This window comes from Crotalus tigris, unplaced genomic scaffold (assembly GCF_016545835.1).
Source record: "Crotalus tigris isolate CLP2741 ecotype Arizona unplaced genomic scaffold, ASM1654583v1 scf7180000018832.79924, whole genome shotgun sequence".
In the NCBI taxonomy this organism is placed as follows: domain Eukaryota; kingdom Metazoa; phylum Chordata; class Lepidosauria; order Squamata; family Viperidae; genus Crotalus; species Crotalus tigris.
This window is the reverse complement of record NW_024097222.1, coordinates 24,010-44,504: the sequence shown is the minus strand read 5'-3', so window position 1 is coordinate 44,504 and position 20,495 is coordinate 24,010. Positions and strand designations below refer to the sequence as shown.

Sequence of the window (20,495 nt, the reverse complement as noted above, 5' to 3'; positions counted from 1 at the left end):
GTCACAGTAGAGCATGATTATAGCTTGCTAGTCCTTCTTAACATAGAAAATATATTTTGCACTCCTGGTTTTATAAGCTGTATATTAAGGTTATTTTAAAAAACCTGGTGGAAGGAAGTTGAATGAATAAGAACAGAATGGACGCAGAAGTTCTTAGCAGATGCTTCCCAATGTTTATATAGAGTCTACTCTTTAAATCTTGCACATTTTCCAAACATTTATCACCTGCAGTCTCTAATGAGCAAACATAAGCAGTGTACCTTATGTAATGTGGACAAATAGCCATTGTCTCGATGACAATCGATATTCTGTACAACTATGTATCATTTTGTAATAGGGACTGGAAATTGAGGTTATATCACATAACCACATATCCTTTTCCCTCCTTCCCTCCCTCCCTCCCTCCTTCCTTCTTTCCTTCCTTCTTTCCTTTCCTTTCCTTTTTTGCTCCCTCCCTCCCTTCCTTCCTCCCTCCCTCCCTTTTTTCCTCCCTCCCTCCCTCCCTCCCTCATTCACTCATCACACTTCTTTCTTTCTTTCTTTCTTTCTTTCTTTCTTTCTTTCTTTCTTTCTTTCTCTCTCTCTCTCTCTCTCTCTCTCTCTCTTTCTTTCTTTCTTTCTCTTTCTTTCTTTCTTTCTTTCTTTCTTTCCCTTCAAGTCTATTGACTATTGACACCTGGTGACTGTTTGGACAAGCAATTTTCTTAGCAAGGTTTTTCAGAAGTAGTTTGCCATTAGCTCCTTCCTAGGGCTGAGAGAGAATGAGTAGCCCAAGGTCACCCATCCAGATTTGGGTCTAAGGCAGTACTAAACTGAGTAACAGCATAACAGAATGTCATGGTTCCGACAGATGAATCTCTTCCAAAGAACTTCGAGGCATTGTTTTCCTTAAAGAATCTTTTATTCGAGAAACAAAGTATCGGCACTACATAGTTGAAGCCAAAAAACTGAATTCCCCTCCCCTGGGCACAAAGTATCAAAGCGCAATTCCCTCCTCCAATTAACAGTCATAAACCACATTCCCCAATTAATTCGAAGTGCGGGCTTTCTCCCCATCTCTCCTGCCTGCTAAATTTCTATCCACTCTGGGCCCAATGACCTTGGGTTCCCACGGCTGAGTTACTATTGTTATGACTAGCTGGACTCATCCCTATTCCCCCTCCCAGCATCAACGAACTCTAAAAGCGATAGAGAAAAGACGGCTACATCTGTTGTCAAAGCAAGAACATTCAAAGTTAGGAGTCTTGACACAGAGTAGGAAATGGACCTTGGAGGTCATGTAGTCCAACCCCTAGCTCAGGCAGCAAACCCTATACCATTTCAGACAAATGGCTGTCTAGTCTCTTCTTAAAAACCTCCAGTGTTGGCGCATCCACATAGGACTAGAACACACAGTTTCCCAATTTCTAGCCTGGTGACTTAACTGCTGCTACCCATTACACCAAACTGGATCTGGGTATGGAACTGCATATGCAAAGATATGTTAGATGAGGACAAAATATATTTGTATAGCCATAATGCAGGAAACGTACACCAAATTGAATGTGCCGTTGTAGAATGAATATTTTTCCTTGGGAAGTCAGGGAGTTCGCCAACCGAAACTGATGAGATAGTCAGGAAAACAGGAATATCAAAATGGACACAGGAGCCTTAATTCAAACCTGCCAGAACTGCTGAATGACAGCAGCTCCTTCAGCCTTGCCATTTGCATAACGCAGCTTGGGCCCAAGCAATTTTCTCTTGGTGCTTCTTGCCACTCGGCATGGGCGCCGTCTGCTATCTTTGGCACATGTTCCAACTACTTAATTCTCTTTGCTCTTTGCTGCTGACAGCCAGACCTTCTGGGATCTGAATGTGCACAGTTACCTTTCCTCTAACAGGTTTGTTCATCCCACGAGAAGCTCAGAAGCAGGTCCCCAAATTCCTTGGAATTTCCCCTCTGCAGCTTTTGTTGAAAGAGCCTCTGTTCCTGTGCAGAAATCTTTTAATAGCACGGGCACTCCTGAACACATCTCCCTGGTTGCTGCAGCTTTTCAGGTTGTCACCAATTAGCACAACGGTGGAGAGAAGTCAGATTTTGTTTCAATGAGCTACTTCGTCGCAAGGACAAAGCCGGGCCAATCTGCCTCAACTAGATGCTATTTTAGGTATATAAAAGGGGTTCTGCCTATTTCTTCCAAGACACAGTAGCAATAACAATGGCACTTTTTGGTCACCCTGATGGAAAAAAGATGTTGAGATTCTAGAAAGAGTCCAGAGAAGAGCAACAAAGATGATTAGGGGACTGGAGGCTAAAACATATGAAGAACGGTTGCTAGAATTGGGTATGTCTAGTTTAATGAAGAGAAGGATGAGAGGGGACATTATAGCTATGTTCCAATATTTGAAGAGCTGCCACAAAGAAGAGGGAGTCAAGCTATTCTCCAAAGAGCCTGAAGGCAGGACGAGAAGCAACGGATGGAAACTAATCAAGGAGAGAAGCAACCTAGAACTAAGGAGAAATTTCCTGACAGACAGAACAATTAATCAGTGGGATGACTTTCCTCCAGAAACGGTGAATTCTCGACACTGGAAGATTTTAAGAAGAGATTGGACATTCATTTGTCTGAAATGGTATACCATTTCAGACAAGTGACTGTCTAGTCTCTTGTTAAAAATCTCCAGTGATGGAGTGCCCACGATTTCTGAAGACAAGCTATTCCACTGATTAATTGTCCTCACTGTTAGGAAGCAATGGATGGAAACTAATCAAGGAAAGAGAAGCAACCTGGAACTAAGGAGAAATTTCCTGACAGTGAGAACAATTAATCAGAGGAACGACTTGCCACCAGAAATGGTGGGTGCTCCAACATTGGAGGTTTTCAAAAAGAGGTTGGACAGCCATTTTTCCAGAATTGTATACAGGTCCCTGCTTATGTAGGAGAAGACCTCCAAGGCCCGTTCCAACTATGTTTTTCTCTGTTCTATTTTTTTTTTATTGCTCTCTGTTTTTTTAGGTGTAAGCCACCTAGATTTGATAATCATAATCATAAAGTTGGAAGGGACCTGGGAGGTAATCTAGTCCAACCCCCTGCTCAGGCAGGAAACCCTATACCATTTCAGATAAATGGCTGTCCAGTCTCTTCTTAAAAACTTCCAGTGTTGGAGCATTCACCGCTTCTGGAGGCAGGTGGTTCTACCAGTTAATTGTTCTCACTGTCAGGAAGTTTCTCCTTAGTTCTAAGTTGCTTCTCTCCTTGATTAGTTTCCATCCATTGCTTCTTGTCCTGCCTTCAGGTGCTTTGGAGAATAGCTTGACTCCCTCTTCTTTGGGGCAGCCCCTGAGATACTGGAAGACTGCTATCCTGTCCCCCCTCATCCTTCTCTTCATTAAACTAGACATACCCAATTCCAGCAACTGTTCCTTATATGCTTTAGCAAGAAGTGAAATATAAACTGACTAGTAAGATGTTTTGGATAGATGTTACGATAGATAAGTAGTATAGTATCTCTCTAATATATGAAAAATGAAAATACTGGGATGATACATTTAAATGGAAAATTTGGATATTTAGATGTTAAATACTGGGAAAAATATCATTAACAAGAATTGTTTGAATATTATGGAGAAGTTGAGCTTGAACAAGATTTATGAAAATAAGATATATGGTGAATCAATAAGACGACTCTTACAAAAATAACATAAGCTAAGAAGAAAAAAATGCTATATATGGACGCTACTATTGTGGGCATAAATATAATAATAATAATAATAATAATAATAATAATAATAATAATAATAATAATAATAATAATAATAATAATAATAATAGTAAAGTTGGAAGGGACCTTGGAGGTTATCTAGTCCAACCCCCTGCTCAGGCAGGAAATCCTATACCATTTCAGACAAATGGCTGTCCAGTCTCTTCTTAAAACTTCCAGTGTTGGAGCATTTACTGCTTCTGGAAGCAGGCTGTTCCACTGATTAATTGTTCTCACTGTCAGAAGTTTCTCCTTAGTTCTAGGTTGCTTCTCTCCTTGATTAGTTTCCACCCGTTGCTTCTTGTCCTGCCTTCAGGTGCTTTGGAAAATAGCTTGATTCCCTCTTCTTTATGGCAGCCCCTGAGATATTGGAATACTGCTATCATGTCCCCCCTTGTCCTTCTCTTCGTTAAACTAGACATACCCAATTCTAGCAACCGTTCCTTATATGTTTTAGCCTCCAGTCCCCTAATCATCTTTGTTGCTCTTCTCTGTACTCTTTCTAGAGTCTCAACATCTTTTTTACATCGTGGTGACCAAAACTGGATGCAGTATTCCAAGTGTGGCCTTACATTGCATTGTAGAGTGGCATTAATACTTCACATGATCTTGATTCTATCCCTCTGTTAATGCAGCCTAGCACTGTGTTGGCCTTTTTGGCAGCTGCAGCACACTGCTGGCTCATATTTAGGTGATTGTCTACTAGGACTCCGAGGTCCCTCTCACAGTTACTACTATTGAGCATGGTGCCACCTATGCTGTACTTGTGCATTTGGTTTTTCTTGCCTAAATGTAGAACCTTGCTTTTTTCACCATTGAATTTCATTTTGTTAGATAGTGCCCAGGGTTCAATTCTGTCCAGATCCTCCTGTATCCTAAGCCTGTCTTCTGGAGTGTTGGCTATTCCTGCCAGCTTGGTGTCATCTGAAAGTTTGATGAGTTCCCCATCTATCCCTTCGTCCAAATCGTTGATGAAGATGTTGAAGAGCACTGGGCCCAGAACAGAGCCCTGGGGCACCCCACTACACACTTCCCTCCATATAGATGCAGTTCCATATGGAAGAAAATGTTTTTATTTAATCATTTAAATATGGAAAATATCAAATATTAGAAATCATATTTGTTTAAAATAATGGATGTAATGGATACCACTTCCGGAAATCCGTTCTAGGCATTGGAGGCCTGGAGGAGCCCCCCCCCCCAGGCCTAGAATTGCCCACCGGAAGTGCATTGATGCCACTTCCAGAAGTCTGTTCTAGGCATTGGAGGCCTGTTGGAGGCCTCCCAGGCCTAGAACCGCCCACTGGAAGTCCATGGATACCACTTCTGGATGTCTATTCTAGGCATCAGAGGCCCAGGCCTGCATCACATAATAAAACCAGTTGTTCAAATATTTGAATCCCACCACTGATAAGAAGAGAAACATCTTTAAAAAAAAAAAACAGTCCAGTTACCTTTTGAAAAAGCATCTTTGGGACAAAAAGGTTGAACCCAGCTTTTATCTGAACCTTGTCACTGACCCGTCCTTCTCTCAAATGCCAGATTTTGCCAAACAAGTTTTCTGTTTAAAAAGAAAGAAGCCTTTTCTCGTTCCGGTGTGCTTCTTCTAAATTCCTAACTATTCCCACCCGATGCTGTTTGTTGAAAACGAAAACACATCATTTCATTGTCAGGCTAAGGGGTATTTTTTTTTAACAGTTCTGTAACCTGGGGGCAGGTGCTGTTTCAATTGCCTGAAAAAAAAAAACATTTTTTTCTTTCCTTTTGATTATAAATTTATAGGGAATCGAGTGGAAGGTTGATATTGAGAGGTTGGAAACAAAGAACTGGGAAGACCTTAAGCCCTTCGCATTGAGGTAAAAGATTCATGTGCAGTTGAAAAGAAGCCCTCATATTTATACTGTTCTCAGATCTGGGCTGCCTTTTGCCAGCTTTCACTTCTGCACAAACCATCAGAGATTATCCAAAATATCAAGAATATTTATCTTGAATAACAGAACAGAATAACAGAGTTGGAAAGGACCTTGCAGGTTATCTAGTCTAACCCCCTGCTCAGGCAGGAAACCCTATACCAGGGGTAGGCAACCTTGGCTCTTTTATGACTCGTGGACTTCAACTCCCAGAATTCCTGAGCCAGCATGGCTCAGCTTGGAAACCTCTCCCTTTCCCCTCAGCATGGCTGGCTCAGGAATTCTGGAAGTTGAAGTCCACGAGTCATAAAAGAGCCAAGGTTGCCTACCCCTGCCCTATACCATTTCAGACAATGGTTGTCCAATCTCTTCTTAAAGTTGTGATGGAGCAATCACAACTTCTAAAGACAAGCCTTTCCACTGATTTATTGTTCTCACTGTCTGGAAGTTTCTCCTTAGTTCTAGGTTGCTTCTCTCCTTGATTAGTTTCCGTCTGCTGCTTCTTGTCCTGCCTTCAGGTGCTTTGGAGAATAGCTTGATTCCCTCTTCTTTGGGGCCGCCCCTGAGATATTGGAATATTGCTGTCATGTCACCCCTAGCCCTTCTTTTCAGGAAACTAGACATACCCAATTCCTGCAACCGTTCTATGCTTAGCAGCTTAGCAGTGTTTTAGCCTCCAGTCCCCTAATCATCTTTGTTGCTCTTCTTTTCCAAGCCTGCCCCCTTGCTTATTTACAAGTTGTTTTCTGTGCTCTTGGCCTGAGACTCAAAACTTGCACTATCTCTTTAACCATCTTGTAGTCATACTCAGAATTGATACAGTAAAAGAGACTCACAAATGCTTCATATGCATTTTCTCAACAATTCTCCCAACAACCTTTTAATTTTGCATTAGTACTGTACCCGTGTGAAAAGAGGAATTGAAGGTGAGAGGTATACTGAATTTTTTTCCCTCTTCTGCAATTCTTTGATTAGCCTTAGTCCCCTCTCTTGCGGTATTTTGCAGATTTTCCTGCTCTTATTTGCATACGCCAATCATAGAACCAAGACCAAATGACTTCAGACTTTTGATAACGCCTCCCTATGAAGAAAAAATGTGTGTATTAGGTCAGAAAAAAGAGCAACAAAGATGATCAGGGGACTGGAGGCTAAAACATATAAGGAACGGTTGCTGGAATTGGGTATGTCCAGTTTAATGAAGAGAAGGACGAGGGGTGACATGATAGCAGCGTTCCAATATCTCAGGGGTTGCCCCAAAGAGGAGGGAGTCAAGCTATTCTCCAAAGCGCCTGAAGGCAGGACAAGAAGCAACGGATGGAAACTAATCAAGGAGAGAAGCAACCTAGAACTAAGGAGAAACTTCCTGACAGTGAGAACAATTAACCAGTGGAACAATCTGCCTCCAGAAGTGGTGAATGCTCCAACACTGGAAGTTTATAAGAAGAAACTGGACAGCCATTTGTCTGAAATGGTATAGGGTTTCCTGCCTGAACAGGGGGTTGGACTAGATGCAACTTTATTATTATTAAACTGTACCCCACAGCCAGGAGTTTGATCCTGATGAGGCTCAAAGCTGACTCAGCGATCCATCCTTCCGACTTCGGTAAAATGAGAAACCATAGATAATATGCTGACATTATAAAGGCTTAGAGAGTGTTATGGGGCTGTATATAAGTCTAACTGCTACTGCTATGGCTATTCCTTCCTACGGCTTAATGTCCACCATAAGCTAACTGCAACGCAAGTTGCAAATGTGCAAGTTTCATTCTGAAGTTTCAGGCGATGTCCTTGGAACTCTTTCGTGATCATGCTGGTTGCGTGTCCATACGAATCTAGGGAGCTGCAGGGCAGCGCTTCTGTTCCAGCCTGTCATTAGGCTTTTAGTCAGCCTCATTCAACTTCAGCAATAAGCGTGATTTGAACAAGGGGGGGGGGGGGAAAGTTCAATTGAAGAGCGAAAGGCATCCAAGAAAGAAAGAAAAGGACCAGCTTTTGAAAGAAAACGGGGGGGGGGGAAGCACCACATAATTTTCAGCTGAGCAATGTGTCACGAGAAATGAAAGCTTTTCGTGCTCTTTGATAGCGCATGACTAAGAGTTACACTGCGTAGTTTATCTAGGCCTGCTTGACAAATTCTGTCAGTGTTTCCAGAACACACCTTCTTCATTTGCTTATCTAACAAAGAACAAGAAATCTCTGAAGCTGAAGCCATCGTCGCAATGCAACAGTTTTAAGAACCATCGGTTTCCTCCTTCCAAGAAACCGGTGACAACAAATACAAGTCTTGAATTTAACAACACAGCGGGAGGCAACTTTCATTCAGATATAATTGGAATGTTAGAATTCCCAGCATCCTTCATCCCTGGCCGCGTCTGAAGTTTTGCAAGATCTGGCATTATGCATGCTGTTCACCCCTGAATCAGAGGAATCCATTTCAAGACCCGCTGAGAGGGACCACAGTTACTTTCTTCCTAAATTTATGAGGATCCGGTCAAAGGAGAAAGTATAGAAACCAAGCATTTGAGTCAAGAATGCATTTGTTTCGCTATCTAGGCTTTGGGGCAGGGATATGAATTTCCGCATTCTTTGTAAAAGGATCTATAGTTTTTCAGCAACAGAACACAGGCTATGAGCCGAGATTGTGTCAATCTGCTAATTTTTAGTCCCAGGACGAAAAAAAAAAAATGTCTGTGGAGATTGTCAGTCATCCAGGCCATGGTTGTCCCTAAGGTGCTTTTGCAAAAGGCAACTGAGCTTTGTTTTTTCCTTGCAGACGTTTCGCTTCTCATCCAAGAAGCTTCTTCAGTTCTGACTGAATGGTGCACGATGGAAGGATTTATATTCCTTGCAATCACGGTAGTTAGAATTCTTTCGGTGAGTCGTTGAGACCACTTGGAGATTTATCTGTGCCTTCAGAGTGGCCTGAATTGTGCAAATATTGCAAAGTCCACATTCTGGACAGAGAAGACCACTGATCTGAAAGAGGGGTCAAAGAGGCTATCTACATCAGTGGTTCTCAACCTTTTTAATGCCGCGACTCCCAACCGGTCGTAAGTCGAGGACTACCCAACCCGTTGTAAGTTGAGGACTACTCAACTGGTGCAGCACCCGTTTGCAGACTGGGACTTTTGGCGGGCTCAGCAGGGCAAGAGAGAGTCTATTCTATTGGCTTTCAAAAGCCAATAGAATAAAAGGGAGTAGCACAGCTAAGGAAAAGGGGGAAAAAATGGCGGACTGCGTTGTTTGGCGACCCCCGTGAAATGGTCGTTCAACCCCAAATGGGCTCCCGACCCACAGGTTGAGAACCACTGCTCTACATTAACAGCCCTCTTTCAACAGTGGGGGAGGGATATGACACCACTTGTCTCCTGTCTACAATACTGTCCTTTCAGCAGTTCCAAGAAGATTCTACACCTCCAATTGGCATCAACAATTCTCAGAAAGAGTCCTAACGACCAGACGATTGCAAGGAATATAAATGCTCCCATCCTTCACCATTCGCTCAGCACTGAAGAAGCTTCTTGGATGGGAAGTAAAACATCTTCAAGGAAAAACAAAGTCCAGTTGCCTCAAAAACCAAGATCATGGTCGTCAGCAAACAATCCGTTAATTTACCACCAATAAATTCAGAAGGAATACCACTAGAAAAAGTTGAAAGGATCGCACACCTCGGTTCCAATTTACATGAAAGCTGGGACACCATCACTGAAGCAAAGACAAGGACAGAGAAAGTTCGAACAGCATTTTTCAAAATGAAAAAGGTCTTCTGCAGTCACGACCTAAGCCTAAGATTGAAAATCAGGCTTGTCAAATGCTATGTTTTTTCTATCCTGCTCTATGGAGTAGAGAGTTGGTCTCTGACAGAAAGCCACCTGAAGAGACTAGAAGCATTTGAAAATGTGGATTTACAGGCGGCTGTTACGTATAAGCTGGGTTGACAAGATCATAGATGAGCTGGTGATTTCTATTTTAATATTTAAATGTACTATGTTAACTGAGGGGAATAGAGAGGGGATAGTGAAATTTATTGAGTTGTATTGTTTATATATATATTCACTTTTGAATGTTTGACCACCCAACCATCACAATGGGTCTTGAGTACCTTTTGTTTAAGAATTTAAAAAAAAAATGTCTTTTTTAAAAAAAAGAAATGAGCCGGTGATAAGGTGCCTGGGAAATCATCAAAACAATTAAAAAACGAAAATTAGAATATTTCGGACATGTGATGCGACACCCAGAAAAATACGGCATACTCCATTTAATCCTCCAGGGAAAGATTGAAGGCAAACGAGGTCCAGGCAGAAGAAGAACATCGTGGCTTCAAAATCTAAGGGACTGGTTTGGACGAAACTCAGCAGCACTTTTTCGTGCGGCTGCTGATAAAAACAACATCACCAACATGATCACCAACATCCGATAATGGATATGGCACAAGAAGAAGAAGAAGAAGTTTGCTTTTGAAAAAGCATCTTTGGGACAAGAAGAAACTTGAACTTAGGAGGATTCCCCCTCCCCCTTCATTTAAAATCGGGTCTTCGTACCTGATTTTAGGTAGACTTGGGGAATTTGTAAAATGTAAAGACTCAGCAAAAATTGGCTTTGTAATTCAGTTCTGAATTTTGGGTCCTGTTAGATTTGGAGGATTTCAAAGAGCTGGGCCAAATGAGTCCTAGCTGAATTCAAGGTGTTCAAACCGAACCAGTGAACTGGATCACCTCAGCTCAGTTTTCCAAATTGATTTGGAACGAGCCCTATTCTTCTGTAAAAGCCATCTGAACTAATTTGGAGCCGTTTTGGCGATCCAGTGCCATCACCATCCGTTGACTCATTATACATATAGCCCTATTCAATGCCACCCATCTGTGCAATCAAGACAGAGTTTCATTCAATGATCTCTTTGGGACAGGGGTGGGGGGGGAAGTTATTCTACAAGAAAATTCTTTCCTCTTCGTTTATTGATGGGAGAAAAAGAATCGCAATAACTCTTGTCTTGATAAGACTGAAGCATCTTGGGAGGATGAAGCGAAATCTTATGTATCTTTCTCCATAGCCAGTTCTTCTTGACCAAGTTGTCTGTCTTCTGCTTTATGCCAACGCTTTCCTTGCCAACAACAGTACTGATCTATGAGAGAATGAGAAATCCATGAAGCAAATAACATAAGCACCATGAGATAGTTCTAACTACAGGGGTACCTTGGTACTCAGCTGCTTTGAAACTGGTCGAATTTGGTACTCGAAGAATTTTGACATGAAAATATTGTCCCAGTATTTCTCGTTTGCTTGGTGCAAGCGGTATGGTGGGAAGAAGAAGAAGAAGAAGAAGAAGAAGGAGAAGGAGAAGGAGAAGGAGAAGGAGAAGGAGAAGGAGAAGGAGAAGGAGAAGGAGAAGGAGAAGAAACCTTGTCATTTGTTGGGCACTCAACATGCAAGCTAGATCTTGTTGGTGTTGGCTGCCGCGTGACTTTTCAGCTGAAACAAAGGGTCACACGTTAGTCATGCAATAATGCTTGCCATGTGCACATCCTCTTGTGTTATCTTTACATGCTTCCTTATGGGGGAAAAATGTTTGGTACTTAGTATAGTATAGAATAACAGAGTTGGAAGGGGCCTTGGAGGTCATCTAGTCCAACCCCCTGCTCAGGCAGGAAACCCTATACCATTTCAGATAAATGGTTGTCCAGTCTCTTCTTTAAAACTTCCAATGTTAGAGCATTCACAACCCCAACCCCAACCCCAAATCTAACTATAACCCAACCCCAAGCCCAAGCCCCCACCCCAACTCTAGCCCTAGCCCTAACCACAACCACAGCCCCAGCCCCAGCCCCAACCCCAATCCCAATCCCAATCCTAACTCTAACCCTAACCCCAACTCTAGCCCTAACCCTAACCACAACCACAACCCCAGCCCCAACCCCAATCCCAATCCCAACTCTAACCCTAACCCTAACCCTAACCATAGCCACAACCATAGCCCTAAAACGAACCCTAACACAAACCCTAACCCCAACCACAACCCCAACTCTAACCCTAACACTAATGCTAATGCTAACCCCAACCCCAACCCCAACCCCAGACCTAATCCTAACCTAACTGCAACACTAGAGCCAACCCCAACACCCTAACCCTAACCTCAACCCTAACCTCAACCTCAACCCCTATCCTAACCCTAACCCAACTCAAAATATGGACACCCACTGCTCAACAAACATTCCACTGAAATGATAAACATTCCCTTCTTCCCTCTCCTTCCTCATTTTTTTGGTGCTACTGAAATTTCATTTAATTAACCTGATTTACAATGTGCTCGACTGAATTAAAGGAAGTTCAAGTAACACCAAGTGGGGAAAAAAAAATCTCTCTATCCTGGGCTATTTCATGCTTCATAGAACCTTTGGCGCATTGTTTTTCAGTGCTGCTAAGCTAGGAAATGGAGCTAGTGGCTTTTCACAGGCAATAAGAAGAGCGATCTTGCAGGGCTTTGCTAATAAGCCTCTTTGAAAAGACAGGTGCTTGAAAGTACACATGAATAAAAACATGAAGACAGCTTTAAAAAAAAAGACTGTCTCTTTGGGAGCCAGTGGGAGTTGAAATTGGGAAGGCAGGTACAAAATCAAGTGTTATGGTGAGTTTGGGGTATTTGTGTGAAGCTTCAAAAGATACCTCGATAGTGATAGATGGATAGATGGGAGAGGGGGGGGGAGAGGGAGAGAGGGAGAGGGAGGGAGGGAGGGGGGCACTTGTGCTTCCTCTCTCTCTCTCTCTCTCTCTCTCTCTCTCTCTCTCTCTCTCTCTCTCTCTCTCTTTCTCTCCCTCCCTCTTTCTCTTTCTCTCTTTTCTCTCCTTCTCTCTCTTTCTCTCTCTTTCTCTCTCCCCTCTCCCCGTCTCTCTCTTTTCTGTCTATCCATCTATCACTATTTAGGTATCTTTTGAAGCTTCACACAAATACCCCAAACTCACCATAATACTTGATTTTGTACCTGCCTTCCCAATTATATATCAATTACCAATTATATATATAGATATCAATTATCAATTATATATCAATCATCTATAGATATAGATGTTTGATAGATGGGAGAGAGAGTGAGAGAGAGAGAGAGAAGACAGACAGACAGACAGACAGACAGACAGACAGACAGACAGAATAGAAATAGATACAGAGATATAAGACAGATATACACAGTAGATAGATAGATAGATAGATAGAGAGAGAGAGAGAGAGAGACAGACAGACAGACAGACAGACAGACAGAATAGAAATAGATACAGAGATATAAGACAGATAACACAGTAGATAGATAGATAGATAGAGAGAGAGAGAGAGAGAGAGAGAGAGAGACAGACAGACAAACAGACAGACAGACAGACAAACAGAATAGAAATAGATACAGAGATATAAGACAGATATACACAGTAGATAGAGAGACAGACAGACAGACAGACAGACAGACAGAATAGAAATAGATACAGAGATATAAGACAGATATAGACAGACAGATAGACAATAGAGATAGATAGATAGATAGATAGATAGATAGAGAGATGATAGATAGATAGATAGATAGATAGACAGACAGACAGATAATGATAAATAGAGATAGATGATATATATAGATACAGATCAGACTGTGTGAGACAGATTCAGAAGTGACAAACTGGGTTTTTTTAAAGGTCAACTCAAACAAAGTGAAGAGGCTCTCTCTCTCGCTCTCTCTCTCTCTCTCTCTCTCTCTTTTTTTTTTTTTTTTCCCCCTTTGGCACACTGCGATTGCCCTGTGGGCTTCATTATGTGTTAACCGCAACAAAAAAAGGTAAATTGAAAGCTGCTGTATAAATCCGGGTTGCCTTCCCAGGCTGAGCGCTCCATAACATCCCTGTCGCTTTTCTATAAGGAGAATTCAGCGCTGTGTATCTGGCACTTCCCGTCAAGCTCTCCCCTGCTACGCCAGGAATAATGGAAGAGGGAGGCTTCCCAGCTATGCTTGAATGGATTTCATTTCCATCCTCTTTCAGCGCAATTGGCAGGTGTCTCTTTGGTTGCCTTCCCTGAAACAGGAGGAGAGCTTAGTTAAAGGTAATCTCTTCTCCCGGCCTTGCTCTGAATGAAGACTGGCTGGGTTTGATTCTTAGCCCTGGAAAGGGATAAAAGTGATTTCCCTGGATGGCTGTATGGGATGTTATTTTGTCTGTATTTGGACATGGCTTGAGGGGGGTCTCGGCAGCCATATCAGGCTAAAAGCTTGGGACAACAGTGAGACCAAGCTAACAAAGTGTTATAACCCAGTGGTGGGATTCAAATAGGTGAACAACCAGTTCTCTGCGTTGATGCCACTTTTTTATAATAATAATAATAATAGTAGTAGTAAAGTTGGAAGGGACCTTGAAGGTCATCTAGTCCAACCCCCTGCTCGGGCAGGAAACCCTACACCATTTTGGACAAATGGCTGTCCAGTCTCTTCTTAAAAACTTCCAGTGTTGGAGCATTTACTGCTTCTGGAGGCAAGCTGTTCCACTGATTAATTGTTCTCACTGTCAGGAAGTTTCTCCTTAGTTCTAGGTTGCTTCTCTCTTTGATTAGTTTCCACCCGTTGCTTCTTGTCCTGCCTTCAGGTGCTTTGGAAAATAGCTTGACTCCCTCTTCTTTGGGCAGCCCCTGAGATATTGGAACACAGCTATCATGTCCCCGCTTGTCCTTCTCTTCATTAAACTAGACATACCCAATTTCTGCAACCGTTCTATGCTTAGCAGCGTATCAGTGTTCTAGCCTCCAGTCCCCTGATTATCTTTGTTGCTCTTCTCTACACTCTTTCTAGAGTCTCAACATCTTTTTTACATCGTGGTGACCAAAACTGGATGCAGTATTCCAAATGTGGCCTTACCAAGGCATTGTAAAGTCATATTAAACTTCACGTGATCTTGATTCTATTCCTCTGTTAATGCAGCCTAGCACTATGTTGGCTTTTTTGGCAGCTGCAGCACACTGCTGGCTCATATTTAAGTGATTGTCCACTAGGACTCCGAGATCCCTCTCACAGTTACTACTATTGAGCAAGGTACCCCCTATACCAGTGACGGCGAATCTTTTAGAGACTGAGTGCCCAAACTGCAGCCCAAAACCCACTTATGAATTGTCGAGTGCCAGGTGGGTGTGGCCCATTGGGTGGGCGTGGCCCATTGGGTGGGCGTGGCCCATTGGGTGAGCGTGGTTGCGGTGGTAACGGCAGACTAGGTGGGACTAAAAACTTCAATCAATCAATTCCAACTTTGCAAGATCTTTTTTTTTTTCCACGAGAAGTTGAAATTGACTAATTGAACCTTTTTTTTTTTTGCACACAGCAGTGGAGGTCTAAAGCGAAAAAGTTTTATAAAACCCAGCTGAAGGCCTAGGATTGGGGCAACGGTGTGCGTGCCCACAGAGAGAGCTCTGAGTGCCACCTCTGGCATCTGTGCCATAGGTTCGTTACCACTGCCCTATACTATACCTGTGCATTTGATTTTTTCTTTTTTCCTAATTGACCTTCTGATGTCAATTAAATGAGGACTCAGGTTGTTGGTGACAATATGCTGACTCGGTAAACCTCTTAGAGAAGGCTGTTAAACACCATGAAGTGGTATATAAGTCTAAGTGCTATTGCTATATCGGTTTGATGAATAAACAAATAGTAACCATTTTTGCAAAAATGCAAAATCTGACAGCATCAGCCATTGGTGACTCTACTTTTCCATGTCATCATGTGCCAGGCAATGGTCTGTATAAACCCCCATTCCTGAAAAATTGCTGTGGGTCAACTTGTCCTTAGAACATTGATCTGCTACCTTTCTGTCAACTACTTCGTGGTCTGTATCTCAGACACCAGAATGTCTTGATTATTTAATTCTCTCTTTTCATCCCTCTGACAGCCTTGTCTACCACTAATGAAACCGTGCTCAGAGGCTGTCACTATCTTTTTGTATTCTCCACTTCAAGTGGAGTGGAGAAGAAATAAACCCGTATCACTTTGAGGGCAATTCCCCCATCAGCTTGTTTGGTTGCCCAAGCTATTGAACGAGTCAGGAATCGCAAGGCTGAAGCTAAACAATCCATCACGTATCGCAGCGATTCTCAACCTGTAGTCCACGGGTCTGTGAAGGCTTGAAGAAATGTTATGATTTAAATCTTGAGTTATATTTTGAGAGTCCACAGCCACAAAAGGTATTCAAAGGGGGTCCCATGGTGAAAAAAAAGGTGGAAAAGTGTCTATGGAGTTTCTCAGACATTCAGGTCATAGTTATCCCAATGGTGCTTTTTCAAGAGGCAATTGGACTTTCTTGTTTTTCTTTGAAGACGTTTCACTTCTCATCCAAGAAGCTTCTTCAGCTGTGACTGGATGGAGGGGAGAATGGAAGGATTTATACTCCTTGCAGACAGCTGGTCATTTGCCTTCTTTTAGAGCAGGGGTTCTTAACCTTGGCAACTTTAAGACTTGTGGACTTCAACTCCCAGAATTTCTCAGCCAGCAAGGCTGGCTGAGGAATTCTGGGAGTTGAAGTCCACAAGTCTTAAAGTTGCCAAGGTTGAGAACCCCTGTTTTAGAGGATCGTTGAGGCCATGACATCATCTATCTCCAGTCTACAACATAGTCCTTTCAGCAGTTCCAAGAAGGCTCCACACCCATTTGCACCACTCAAGTGACCCTGATGACACAGATAAATCTCCAGATGACCTCAATGACTCTCTAAAAGAAGGCAAATGACCAGCTGTCTGCAAGGAGTATAAATCCTTCCCTTCCCCACCATCCAGTCAGAGGTGAAGAAGCTTCTTGGGTGAGAAGCAAAACGTCTTCAAAGAAAAACAAAAAAGTCCAGTTGCCTCGTGAAAAAAAAAAGCACCTTTGGAAAAGTGGAGAACCACTGATGTATTGAACTAGTCTGTTTTTTTTTCTATTTTGAATAAAATGTACACAAAAGAAGGGAATAAATATTGGGGTAGGTCATGAGGGGTGGTGTAATATCTTAATATCCCCAACATAATATCCCCAACATGTAAAAAAGATGTTGAGACTCTACAAAGAGTGCAGAGAAGAACAGCAAAGATGATTAGGGGACTGGAGGCTAAAACATATGCAGAACAGTTGCTGGAATTGGGTATGTCTAGTTTAATGAAGAGAAGGATGAGGGGGGACAGGATAGCAGTCTTCCAGTATCTCAGGGGCTGCCCCAAAGAAGAGGGAGTCAAGCTATTCTCCAAAGTGCCTGAAGGCAGGACAAGAAGCAACAGATGGAAACTAATCAAGGAGATAAGCAACCTGGAACTAAGGAGAAACTTCCTGACAGTTAGAACAATTAACCAGTGGAACAACCTGCCTCCAGAAGCGGTGATTGCTCCAACACTGGAGGTTTTTAAGAAGAGACTGGACAGCCATTTGTCCGAAATGGTATAGGGTTTCCTGCCTGAGCAGGGGGTTGGACTAGATGACCTCCAAGGTCCCTTCCAACTTTATTATTATTACTACATGCTATCCCAATGAACATTGTGCTCCTTAAACATATGACCACAATTGGGATCAGAATTTCTGTGGCAAAGCAAGGCGATTGTTGAGTCACACTCAATTTTATGGCCTTTTTTTTTTTAAAGCATATCGCTGCCGTTGTTAAGTGACTCACAGGGTTGTTAACTAAATCTGGCTTCTTCCCTTAATTTGGCTTGTTGGAAGCCAGCTTGGGAAGATCCCAAACGGTGACAGCTTGATCTGGGAAACCGCAACCATTGTAAACCCATGCCAATCGCCAAATGATCATGAGACTGTGGAGATGTTGTGATGGTCGTACGTGTGAGGACCAGCTATAAGTCACTTTTCCAGTGCCATAGTTAAGAAGACTCCATAGCCTTAGGAGTGGGCTGGGGATGAAATGAAGGCAATATCAAAATGGCATGGCAGCCATTTGTCCAAAATGATATAGGGCAGATATTGGAAGACTGCTATCATGTTCTCCCTTGTCCTTCACTTCATTAAACTAGACATCCCCAATTCCAGCAATTCCGTTCCTTATATGCTTTAGCCTCCGGTCCCCTAATCATCTCTGGTGACCAAAACTGGATAGAATAGAATAGAATAGAATAGAATAGAATAGAATAGAATAGAATAGAATAGAATAGAATAGAATAGAATAGAATAGAAGCTGGAAGGGACCTTGGAGGTCTTCTAGTCCAGCCCCCTGCTCAAGCAGAAGAACCTATACCGTCTCAGACATATGAATGTCTAGTCTCTTCTTTAAAATATTCCAGTGATGGAGCGCCCATGATTTCTGAAAGCAACTTCTGTTCCCCTGGTTGATTGTCCTCACTGTCAGGAAGTTTCTCCTTAATTCCAGGTTGCTTCTCTCCTTGAACAGTTTCCCAACCATTGTTTCTTGTCCTTCCCTCTGGTGCTTTGGAGAATAACGTGTCCCCCTCTTCTTTGTGGCAGCCCCTCAGATACCGGAACGCTGCTATCATGTCTCCCCTATTGCTTCTTTTCTTTAGACTAGCCAGACCCAAGTCCTGCAGCCATTCTTTGTATGTTTTAGCCTCCAGGCCTTTGATCGCCTTAGTTGCTCTTCTCTGATTTTTTTTTCCAAAGTCTCAACATCTTTTTTGTGATACGGTGACCAAAATTGGCTGCGGTATTCCAGGTGTGGTCTCACCTGGAATGCTGGCTGTGGAATTCTGGGAGTTGAAGTCCACGTGCCTTAAAATTGTCAAGATTGAGAAACACTGATGCAGGGTCTCCTGCTTGAGCAGGAGGTTTGACTAGAACAGACATGTCAAACACAAGGCCCGGGGGCCGGATGCAGCCCACAAAGTGGTTTCATGTGGCCCGCAAAGCCATCCTGGAAACAGTGAGGGAACGGCCCCCGCTGCCTTGGCCCGGCCCAGGCCGGCCGTGAGCCAAAATACAATTTTTATTTGGTGGGTGAATTTTGTTTCTATGCTGAAACGCATTCAGTCTTAGCTCCACAAGGCCGTCTGGAAACAGCGAGGAACCAGGCCCTGCCGCGTCGGCCCCGCCCCCTGGGTGCATGCTGGGGAGGTGTCACCCTTTGTGAGGAATGAAGAAATGGACCATGCCTTGGCGCTTGCCCTGGTCCCACCCCCTTTTGCCAGAGACCCTCAGATCTGTCCCACTCCTGCCCAGGCCCCCACAGGCACCCTTGACACGAACGATGTAGAGCTAGCCATGCCCACCCAGCAGGCCACACCCACTCCATCCATGCCCACCCAGTAGGCCGTGCCCACCCTGGTCACACACACCCCGGGGTCAACCACAACGCTGATGTGGCCCTCATTGAAATTGAGTTTGACACCCCTGGACTAGAAGATCTCCAAATTTTTTTCCAACTCTGGTATTCTGTGTTCAGAAGAAAACCAGGCCATGTTCACATCACTCTTAGGAAGAATATCAGAATGAATCTTGAGAATTCTCCACTTCTTCTTCCACCCTCCTCCACCGCCTCCAGTTCTGGGGGAAAATCATTTTGATTTTCTCTTCTCTGAATTGCTTCAAACGTTCTTCTGTGTTGTCTGTTGTTTGTCCTTACCTCCCAATGCAGCCAGGACTTTTTCAACCTCGAATGTGCAGGCGTATTTCTTGGTTCCGAATAAATTCATTTGGCGTTATTAGCAAGTCAGGCAAAAAGGGAAGGAGGGAGGGAGGGAAGGGGGGAACCAATTTTTCATTGTTAGGTCAACGGAGCAGGAGCAAACAACTAATAATCCACTGTGTTGCACAAATCAAAAGGTCATTCATTAGTCATCCATATTAAACCGAGGTTGTGAAATGTTCTCTTGTGTTTAATAAAGGAACCGGAATTAATCTTAACTTAGAAGAACAGAGAGAGCCCACGAGGCACACACCCCCTTCGACCTCCTCCAGGCAAATACCCAAATCTTATAATATTCACTGAACTTTGACAACATGTTAAACATGGGGAAACAGGCAAAGAAAGGTGGACGTTTTTGTGCGGAACATTTTTAAAAGGACAAGTACAGATAATCCTCGACTTACGACCACAATTGAGCCTAACGTTTCTGTTGCTAAGCAAGACATTGAGTTAGTGAGTTTTCCCCAGTTTATGACCTTCCTTGTCACAATTATTAAGTGAACCACTGCACTTACTCAGTTACACAAAGTATTAGTACCACTTTATGAAACCCTAGTGAGACCACACCTGGAATACCGCAGCCAATTTTGGTCACCGTATCACAAAAAAGATGTTGAGACTTTGGAAAAAAAATCAGAGAAGAGCAACTAAGATGATACGAGGCCTGGAGGCTAAAACATACGAAGAACGGCTGCGGGACTTGGGTCTGGCTAGTCTAAAGAAAAGAAGCAATAGGGGAGACATGATAGCAGCGTTCCAGTATCTGAGGGGCTGCCACAAAGAAGAGGGGGTCACGTTGTTCACCAGAGCACCAGAGGGCAGGACGAGAAACAATGGTTGGGAAACTGTTCAAGGAGAGAAGCAACCTGGAACTAAGGAGAAACTTCCTGACAGTGAGGAGAATCAACCAGGGGAACAGAAGTTGCTTTCAGAAATCATGGGCGCTCCATCACTGGAAGATTTTTAAGAAGTGACTAGACATTCATCTGTCTGAGATGGTATAGGCTCTTCTGCTTGAGCAGGGGGCTGGACTAGAAGATCTCCAAGGTCCCTTCTATTCTATTCCATTCCATTCCATTCCATTCCATTCCATTCCATTCCATTCCATTCCATTCCATTCCACTCCACTCCACTCCACTCCACTCCACTCTACTCTACTCTACTCTACTCTACTCTACTCTGCTCTGCTCTGCTCTACTCTATTCTACCTCATTATTCTATTCT

At 43.1% G+C, this 20,495-nt stretch overlaps 1 long non-coding RNA gene across 1 annotated transcript; it reads right to left on the bottom strand.

The window, feature by feature from the left end:
- Positions 1-10,588: 10,588 nt before the first annotated feature.
- Positions 10,589-19,295, bottom strand: LOC120314123. The gene is made up of 2 exons (XR_005558346.1): positions 19,209-19,295; positions 10,589-10,773 (listed from the first exon to the last, which is right to left on the bottom strand). It is a non-coding gene; the product is annotated as an uncharacterized LOC120314123 (long non-coding RNA).
- Positions 19,296-20,495: the final 1,200 nt, after the last annotated feature.